Here is a 10,559-nt window from a genome sequence, read left to right on the forward strand (position 1 = left end):
ATGGAGTTAAGCAATCTTGTACAGAGCTTTAAAAGGGCTCATCCCAATACTTCTGTGATAAGAAGCATTGTAGGCAAACTCGACTAGGTGCAGATAGCTTAGCCACTTCTTGGGTTCCCTACCACAGCATGACCGAAGTATATCTTCGATTACTTGGTTTACCCTGATACTCTGCTAGAGTATGGATGACTGAGAATTGTCGATTAGGCCCTCGGTTTTCAATTGTAGCATAGATCTGTCCTTTTTCCTCTTCTACTACATCTGAAATTGCGACTGCTCTGGCTGTTGCAATCTGAGGCGGAATTCTTTCTCTTTGGTTGCCCCAGTTCTGGAAAGGAGTTTTGAGGTTATTCTGGACAAAGACATATGGATGAGCTAGAGTTCTTCTGGGGTTACCCTGGCTTGGGCGAGGCGGACCTTGATTAGATTGGTATGAAGGGATTGGCCTCTGAATTTGGGGTTCTTGACTTCCCTGTGCCCTTGACATGGCAGGAGTCGGGCAGTCTTTTAACTGATGACCAAAACCTTGGCATCATCCAAAACACCGGTTCTCACTTCTGAACTCATCGTTCTGAATCCTTAAGACAGGTGGGGCTCCTGAGAAAGTATTCTGGGAAAAGGGTTTTCCTTTTTAAACAGAATCTTTCTTTTATTTTAGAGAGGGAATAATTATAAGATCAGAAAGGGAGGTTCTTACTCCTGTATACCTCGAAGGCTGGGGGAGAAATCTTACATTCTACCCCACTTAAAAACGCGAGATGTTCTTATCTCGCAAAACTAGAGGACAACTCTTTCCCTCGAGATCCAATTGATTCTGGGGTTCCTTATATTCTGGTCAACCCAACAGAATCCTGGGATAAAGATCCCTTATATAGAACTCATCATCGGATTCATTCAGATCATAACATTCATACTTTTAACACAATAATGGTCCATTAGACTGAAAAAATTTATTTCTGAACATTCAGGTCCATGGGAATTTTAGTCAAACAAGTCCTGAATTTGTCATCCGATTAACTTGATCCACCGGGTCAAGTGTTAATAGTAGCAATCTGACAGCACAATCCACTAATCTCATAGTGATTTGCTAAAGTTACTATCATCATTCCAGTTACAAATATTAGCACAGGGACTTGTCCCGTTCATCCTCATTGTGGTTTTGCTCGACTTATTACATTTCAACCAAATTTCTGGAATCATCATTTTTCAATCAGAATCCAAATCAACTCATCAGTTCACAACCAGAATTTAAAAATCATGTCAACCACATTTGAATTCATCATCTGGATAGCGTTTTAGCTTATAATTTCAAGGTCTTAGATTTACTCGTATATATTGCTAGTAAAGAGCTGCAGTTATACCCTCGGTATATACGGGTAGTCATGGTCCTTGTAACTATAAAGTAAATACCATCATGTCTAGGCCTCAAGCAAGTCAGGGATTCCAAGCAATTGCGGTACTTCCATCTGAAGACCCAATTACCAACTTATGAATTTCGGTCTGAATACCAATTTGTATGAATTTCATCACACAATTGCAATCTTTTACTGTTATTTCACAAATTTTTGACATTTTTGGCTTCTCAGTTGATCCACATTAGCCGAATAGCTCTGATACCAACTGTGAGATCCCTGTCCCCTACCACGCAATGGATTCGGGTTGCTAGCAGCGGAAGTAGCACTTCTTGCATGGGGCAGGGTCCCACACTCAGGGCCTCGTCCACGGATATCCAGACAAGGGACTAATCCGTCAGTTGTTCCAAAACCGAACCCAGAAAAATTTCCTTTACCCGGAAAGCACGAGCGATTCCACCAAGATAACTTTTTACTCTAACGTAGTCAAGACCATTACTGATCAAGCTGATAAAGACACTCGGTTAGATCAAGGAAGAAACTTGCACTTGGATCATTGGGATCAACGCTTTTTTCCCCATCAAGAGGCACAGCCGTTGATTCCTATCCATAGAACAATTACTATCCGGGATTTACTTTATCTATCGTAATAACAGAAATTGAGTCTCGATTTACGGATGCATCAATCCAGCCTAACCCCATCCAGTCCCATGGGTTAGCCAACTGCCCAACCACTGTAGTGATGGGATCCAATTTAGAATTTGTTTAGGTTTTGTCTCGAGTACGAGGGAAAAGAGTTCCCAGGCCCCCTAGCCGGAAGTTCATGCAAACATAAAACTAGTCACGCCACTTACGCACCCAATATGAAATTGCCTTTTTCTCAGCATCAGCTAACTTTAAAACAATCCTTTAATGAAACCATTATACCATTGATCATTATCCTCAAAATCTCTAGTTGAATCCATATTTCTAATCATTCGTTCATCGGTGTACTTATGACATCATTGGCAACCAGAACGCTCACCACCTGTTCACTCATCAGGGGCCTTTTCGATAGTTCCTAGCTCATAGTAACTGGCAATATATTCACATAACAAAATGGAATCTCCGTGGAAGATCAGCAAGATCAACCAATAGATCCATATAAAAGAGCCATGGACTCATCCGTTGAGGACCAGCAAGGTCAATCAACCAGATCCATGCCCGGTTTCAGAAAACACTCTTACTCCTTATTCCAATATCTTCCACGACCTTGCTACGCGAGACGTCCTCCATTGACTCTCTGCCCCGTCAGCAGTTGCAACTTTATCAGTTAGATCTCCATGACCTTAATCCGCAAGGCGGTCAAAATGCTTCCCCAGTATTCTTGACATAAAACAGTCATTTACAAACAGGTCACAAAATACAGTTTCTATATCAAACTCTCGTCTTTCCACATTATCCCTCCTCAGTCCACATTACTTATTCCACATTCCATTCATATGTGTACTCATTCTCATCCATTCACACATATCGACGACACATTATTTCACATTCATTATTCTACATACACATCCATGTTCGTACATCCACATCATACATCCAATCGCATATCCGCATTCATACATACACATCCATATCCACATCCATACATCCAAATCCACATCCACATTCACATCCATACATCCACATCTACATGCATACATCCATTTTCACATCCTCATTCATACATCCACATCCACATACATAGATCCGCATCCGTATCTACATCCATACATCCACATCCACATCCACATTCACATCCATACATCCACATCTGCATGCATACATCCATTTTCACATCCTCATTCATACATCCACATCCACATACATACATCCACATCCGTATCTACATCCATACATCCACATCCACATCCACATCCACATTCACATCCATACATCCACATCTACATGCATACATCCATTTTAAGGAGAATAACACTTTCGAATTAAAAATCATACATCCATATACATACATCCACATCCACATCCACATTCACACATCCACATCCGTATCTACATCCATACATCCACATCCACATTCACATCCATACATCCACATCTACATGCATACATCCATACATCCACATCTACATGCATACATCCATTTTAAGGAGAATAACACTTTCAAAATAAAAATCAATCTTTTATGCATAATTCTAATTTAGTAGAAACTACACTTTTAGAATAAAAGAATTTCTCTTATGCATCTAATTTATGCATAAATTCCATTTTAAGGAGAATAACACTTTCGAATTAAAAATCAATCTTTTATGCATCTTCCTATGCATAAATTCATTTTAAATGAGAATGATATTTTTGAATTAAAAATCAATCTTTTATGCTTTTGCTTGTGCATAAAATCAAAATTGATGAAAATAACTCTTTCGAACTAAAGATAAATTCTTTATGCATCTTTCCATGCATAAATCTAATTTAGTAAGAATTACACTTTTAGAATAAAAGAATTTTTCTTGTGCATCCTATTTATGCATAAAATCATTTATGATGAAATTCACACTTTTCATATAAAAAATATCTTTTATGCACCCATTTATGCATAAAAATCATCTATGATAAAAGTAACACTTTTATATAAAGAAATAATCTTTTGTGCATACTTTTATGCATGAAAATCAATTATGGTAAAAGTAACACTTTTAAAAATATTCCTTTATGCATAAAAATCTATTTTGATGAAAGTAACACTTTCATAATAAAATAAAAATATTCTTTTATGCAAAAAAATCTATTTTGATGAAAGTAACACTTTCATAATAAAAGAAAAACATTCTTTTATGCATAAAATCTATTTTGATGAAAGTAACATTTTCATAATAAAAGAAAATTATTCCTTTATGCATAAAAATCTATTTTGATGAAAGTAACACTTTCATAATAAAAGAAAATTATTCCTTTATGCATAAAATCTATTTTGATGAAAGTAACACTTTCATAATAAAAGAAAATTATTCCTTTAAGCATAAAAATAATAATCAATATGCATAATCTATGCATGAAAATGACACTTTTAGAGTGTAGAATTGATAGGAATTACTCTTTTAGCATAATAAAAGATAAGATAATACTTATTTCTAAAAAAATTTGCCAGAACCTCCTTTGTATGGCTGACCATCTTTCAAATTTTCCTACTTAATTTGTCTTAAAAATTAACTCAATTGATTTAAAGTAATCTAGACTAATCAAAATTCACTTATAAAAGAGAAAACATTATAAAAAGTTTAATTCCAATAATTATGACTTTAACTAGGATAAAGAAGGGTTGATTCTTAGAAGAGAGAGGAAAAAAGCCTTTCGATCAAGGCATAACATCCATTTATCACTTCAAACAATCATAAACATTAGAAAAACATAAAATCAATAAAGAAAAATACAAGAATCTCTACTTACATAATTTCTTGGCAAGTTGAGTGCAGATTCAGGAGAGATTTTGGAGGATCCTACTATGTATAGGCGCATAGTAGGAAGCTTGATCTACATGATGATCACCAGCCGAGATTTGAGCTATGCTATTGGGTTGGTGAGTCAGTTTATGCAGGTTCCATGTAAGCCGCATTTGGATACATTGAGACGCATACTGAGATATGTGAGGGCTACTTTGCATTGTGGACTATGTTATGAAACTGGGACAGAGATATGTATACATGGATACACAGATGCTGATTGGGCTAGTAGTATCTCATATAGAAGATCTATTAGTGGCTTCAAGTTTTCTTTAGGGAGTGCTGCTATGACTTAGAGCAGCAAGAAGCAGCCTACGGTTGCTCTATCCAGTACAGAGGCCGAGTACAGAGGTGCTACTATGGCAGCATGTGAGGTAGCTTGGTTGAGAAAGCTACTTGCAGATTTGGGTCTATCAGTGGATAGACAAGTTATCTTTTTCTGTGACAACATTAGCAGTATATAGTTGGCCAGGAACCCAGTTCTTCATGCTCGCACAAAGCATATAGAGGTCCACTACCATTTTGTCAGAGAGAAGGTCTTGGCAGAAGACGTTGACCTTGTTTATGTCAGCACCACACAGGATCAAGTAGCTGACATCTTCACCAAAGCATTGGGTATACATAGAAGCTCCACAAATTCAGGGCTTCACTTGGTGTACATGAGATGGAGTTGAGCTCGAGGGGGAGTGTTGAGATATCGAGCTCACCTAGTGAGGCGGTGGATATTGACCCGCCTAGGGGATAGGCCCCACACTTACACCACTGGCATGGTTGGTGAGATCATGGGTGATATACGGCCAGTGGGATGACAGGCTGTGTGACAGCCATTCTAGAGACTGGCATAGTTGTAGCGCCAGCTCATTTAGTTGGGTTCACACTATAGAGAACCCTAGTATGTACTTGGTTGAGTACCTTTTCATATGTGTGTACTCTTATCTTTGTATATGGTGTGTTGAGTGTTGAGTGAAGGAGAAGAAGATTTTCAGCCTCTCACCTTGTGTGTTCTCTTTTAGGGTTTTGTGAGTGTGTGTGTGCTTGTGCAAGAGCTCGAGCTCTCTTCTCCCCTGCATCTTTTCAATTCCAAGGACCGTGAATACCCGTATATATCGTGGGTATATATGCAGCTCTTTACTGACAATATATACGAGTAAATCTAAGACCTTGAAATTATAAGCAAAAATGCTATCCAAATGATGAATTCGAATGCTGGTTGATATTATTTTAGAATCCTGGTTAAGAATTGATGAGTTGATTTGGATTCTGATTGAAAGATGATGATTCCTAAATTTTGGTTGAAAGGAGATAAGTTAAACAAAGCCACAATGAGGATGAATGGGACAAATCCCAGTGATGATATTGGTAGCTGGAATGACGATTATGACTTCAGTAAATCACTATGAGATTAGTGGATTGTGCTAACAGATTGTTGCTGTTAACCTTTGAGCGAGTAGATCTAATTAAGGGATGACAAATTGAGAACCTGCATAACTAAAATTACCGTAGAGGAATGATCAGATGAAATTTTTGATCTGAGAGACCATTATTGTGTTAAGAATATGAATGAATTATTCTCTGATAATGAGTTCTGTATGTTCTTCTTGTAGAAGGGATCTTTATCCCATGATTCTATGGGGGGCTGACTAATCTAAAGAACCCTAAAATCAGTTGGATCTAAAGTCGGATTTGAATTGTAAATAAAGGGACTTAACAAGAATTTTTGTATTGATAGGATCATGGATCGAGGTCGTCGTGGTAGGAATGATAACCCCCAACTTGATGAGGAAGAGCTCAACTTAGATGCTCGTAAAACTCTTCATAGATCGCAGCTTGGACCTTTCAAGGGTGAAGGGGAAAACTTGGGTGAGGCTGTGGAGAAGTGGATCCAAGCAATGGAAGAATACTTCGATGTCACCGGGTACAATGAGAAGAGTAAAATGGCTCTTGCAAGACTGAAGATAGTAAAAACAGCTAGAATGGCATGGAGAAACCATTGTGAGACAAACCGTCTGGATCGGATCACCCAGACATGGAATGATCTCAAAATTTACCTAAGGAAGAGATTCTGTCCTCCCGGCTTTTTGGAAACCAAGATGAACGAATTCTTAGAGTTAACCTAGGGGAGTAGAACTATTGAAGTGTATCACCAAGCGTTCACTCTCCTCCTCAAGTACTCACCACAGCTGGATGAAGAACAGCTGTTGGCCAGGTTCATTCGAGGACTAAACAAACCTTTGAATATCCTAGTAAAGAATGCCAAGCCAGTTTCCATGGCCGAAGCAGTGCGGATGGCAAAGGATTTTGCCAAGGCCTTTGATGTCAAGGTCCTGCCAAAGCACCACCATCATCTTTCAAAAGAATTCTAGCTCCAGAAGTTGATTCCAACCTTCCACCGCCTAAGAGACAACAAGGTCAAGCTCAAGATATTGAAAGTTCCAGAATGGAAGAAAGGTCCTTTTCCCAGAACTCAATCCCCTGGAATTCAACTTCTGAAGTTCCACCCTTGAATAAAGAAGTGAAATGCTATATCTATCAAGGATTTGGACATCGCAGTATGGATTGCCCAACTCCTTCTGGATCAAGGTTTTCGAGGTGAGAAAATCAAGGATCAAGATTCCACACTCCAGCTCCTTCCTTCCAGAGTAATCGGGTTTCTTTTCAACAAAATCAGGGAAATCCCAGAGGTAGACCCTAACCACCCCTCAATTTCCATCCAAAGTAATGCAAGACCTCTGCCTCAGAATAGGGGAAGTCAAAGAGAGATGTTCCCAAATCGACAGCCCACTTCTAAGGCAGTAATGCTGGAAGTGATTGAAGAAGAAGAAGATGAAAGAGATTATACTCCACCTGCGAGATGAGGACATCTCACGTTTTTTAAGTGGGGTAGGATGTAAGATTCCTCCCTCCAGCTTTTGAGGTATAAAGGTGTAAGAACCTCCCCTTCTGTTCTTGTAATTATTCCCCTCTCTGAAATAGGAGAAAGATCTGGTTCTATCCTGTTTTGGCCTAGAGAGAGATAATTAAGATATCTTTGGATATAAAAATCCTCTTAGTGTCTAAAATGGATTCCCCTGAAACAGAAATTCAAAAAGAACTTTCCAATAAGTATTTGGAGTTAACTGAAAATGTGTATAAAGGACCTTAGCCTAAGGGTCTACATTTTCAGAAATTTTTAGATTATGGTCCAATTAAGGTTCCAATGGGCCAATTGGATTAATCCAAGTGTTGGGATGAGATAAATCCAAAGAATAAAAGAAAATACCCAAAAATGAGTAAATGCTCACATAAGATAAAGAGTTAACTAAGTACAAGGTTTATTAGTTAAAAACTATGAGATATTACTAAAAAAACGAGATATTTTGGAATAATGATGCATTTTTGACACCTTGGTAAGGAGAGGGGGACTCTTGAGATAGGAGCCTAATTCACACATGTGGATGAGTTTTTAATTCAAAAAACAATTATGATAGCTTTATCTCTTCTCTCTCCTAAATCAAACCAAATAAAAAAAGGAGCCAAACTGTTCGATAGGTGTCATCTCCAGATGGTGTCATGCTAGTGGCACACTCTTTTGCCTCTAGGCATTTTTGGGATTTACAGCATTCATTTCCATTTTTTCCTATTTACACATTTCTGGGTGGAGGAACTTTTCTAGAGATCCGTTCATCTTGTGCCTATATATATGAGGCATTGTAGTTCATTTCTAATCAAGTTGGCTAGTGGTTCATTGATGAGTTCTTGAGTACATTGTCTCTTCTCTCATCTCTTCTTTCTCACATGGTATCAGAGCAAGGTGGTGGCACACATAGAGCCTCCTTATCCTTCTTCCTCTCTACCAGTCCTCTTCAACAACCCCGCTTTCAATGGTGTTTTTTTATTTTTTTATTTTCTGCTAAACGAATGTGTTTTTGAGGATTTTGCCCGCGCAAACAGCTGGAATCATCGTGGTCTACAACTTAGCAGAAGAAAGTTTTAGCAAATTCCTCACCGTTTTTGAGTTATTCTTCCGAAGACTGCCTGCATGCAGAATTTCTGCTTGCATGCAGAATTTCTGCTTGTGTTTTTTGCAAAAGCCCTTACTCATCATCCTTGCACTCATTTAATGATGCAAAAGGCTTCAAACCAGCCCCTTACCATCCTCTACAAGTGTGTTTTTAAAGCACTTCAATCCGAGTCCTACAACTCTACTTGCGTAGTGAAAACATTGCCAACTAGTTTTCCCTACATGCGGTAGCGTTTTTTTTGGAGGCTTCTTGTGGAGAGGTTTGTAGCCATTTCTTGGGTGCATTTTCATCATCAACTTCAGCCCTCTTCATGGTGTTTTGAGGTACATATTCATCCTCTTTTCTACACCTTTCTACCGGCTGAAAATTCCACTTTGCTACACACTTTGTGTTTGCATTTTTGTGGACAATCAACTCCTCCATACTCCTTCTACCTAAGGCTACATTCTCAGCCCTCTTTTGGTGGTTTCTACGGAGTCTATTGGTTCATATATTGGCTGTGTTTTTGCACTATCTTTGTGCATATTTTGGAGATACTTCCTTGGTGGTGGACAGTCCATCTATTGGCTGCGTTTTTGGAGGTACGACACTTCTTCCCTTGTGTTTTCCCACCCTCCTCTCCCTATGGGATCTTGGAAGTCCTCTACTCCAAAAGACAAAGGCAAAATTGAAGATACTATGGATCCTACATCTCCTACGATGGTTGGACCGGCAACTACTACAACGAAAGTTAGTGCAATTCCTTCTTCGGTAGGTTCTTCTACTTTCTCTTTTTCGTCATATCCATTACCTTCTACGGATCATTTCTCTCTTTCTTCTTTGTCCTTTATGCCTTCCTATCCACATACTTCTATGCACTCTATGGTATATCCCCCTACATCATCTATGCCTTTTATGGCAACTTCATCTACTATGATTCCTCCTTCTACTACTACTTCCACTACTACTCCACTCCCCACTCAATCATATCAGCGATGTTTCTTTTGGAGATGCTATCTTACATGATGTTTTGCATGTGCCTAAGATGTCTGCCAACTTATTTTCTATCTCGAAGGCTACTTCTAAAGGTCTTGGGGTTTACTTTGATGATGAAGTGATTGACCAATCCCATGGTTTAGCCAACCGCCCAACCACTGTAGTGATGGGATCCAATTAAGAATTTGGTTAGGTTGTCGCGGGTACCAAGGAAAAGAGTTCCTAGACCCCCTAGCCGGATATTCATGCAAACTTAAAACTAGTCACACCACTTACACACCCAATATGAAATTACCTTTTTCACAGATTAAACAGTCTTTAAAACAATCATTTAATGAAACCATAGTGTCAGTGATCATAATCCTCTAATTATCCAGTTGAATCCTTATTTCCAAACATTTCTTCATTGGGTGTACCTATGGCATCATTGGCAACCAAAACGCTCACCCCCTGTCCACTCAGGGGCCTTTTCGATAGTTCCTAGCTCATAGTAGTAACCGGCAAGTATTCACTTTAACAAAAATGGAGTCTCCGTTGAAGATCAGCAAGATCAACCAACAGATCCATATAAAAGAGCCATGGACTCATCCGTTTTTGAGGACCAGCAAAGTCAATCAACCAGATCTTCCCTGACGTACGTGTGGGTATCTTCAGTGACCCAGAGCCCAAGCACCGTATGGTCAGCACCCTTTAGGATCCTTCGCAGGTCACCTGGCGCTTCACTCATAGGCCGCTTCCTTGGTCCCTCA

The sequence above is a fragment of the Cibotium barometz genome, chromosome 32 (genome assembly GCF_041138505.1).
Source record: "Cibotium barometz isolate CiBa-2024 chromosome 32, ASM4113850v1, whole genome shotgun sequence".
NCBI classification, from domain to species: domain Eukaryota; kingdom Viridiplantae; phylum Streptophyta; class Polypodiopsida; order Cyatheales; family Cibotiaceae; genus Cibotium; species Cibotium barometz.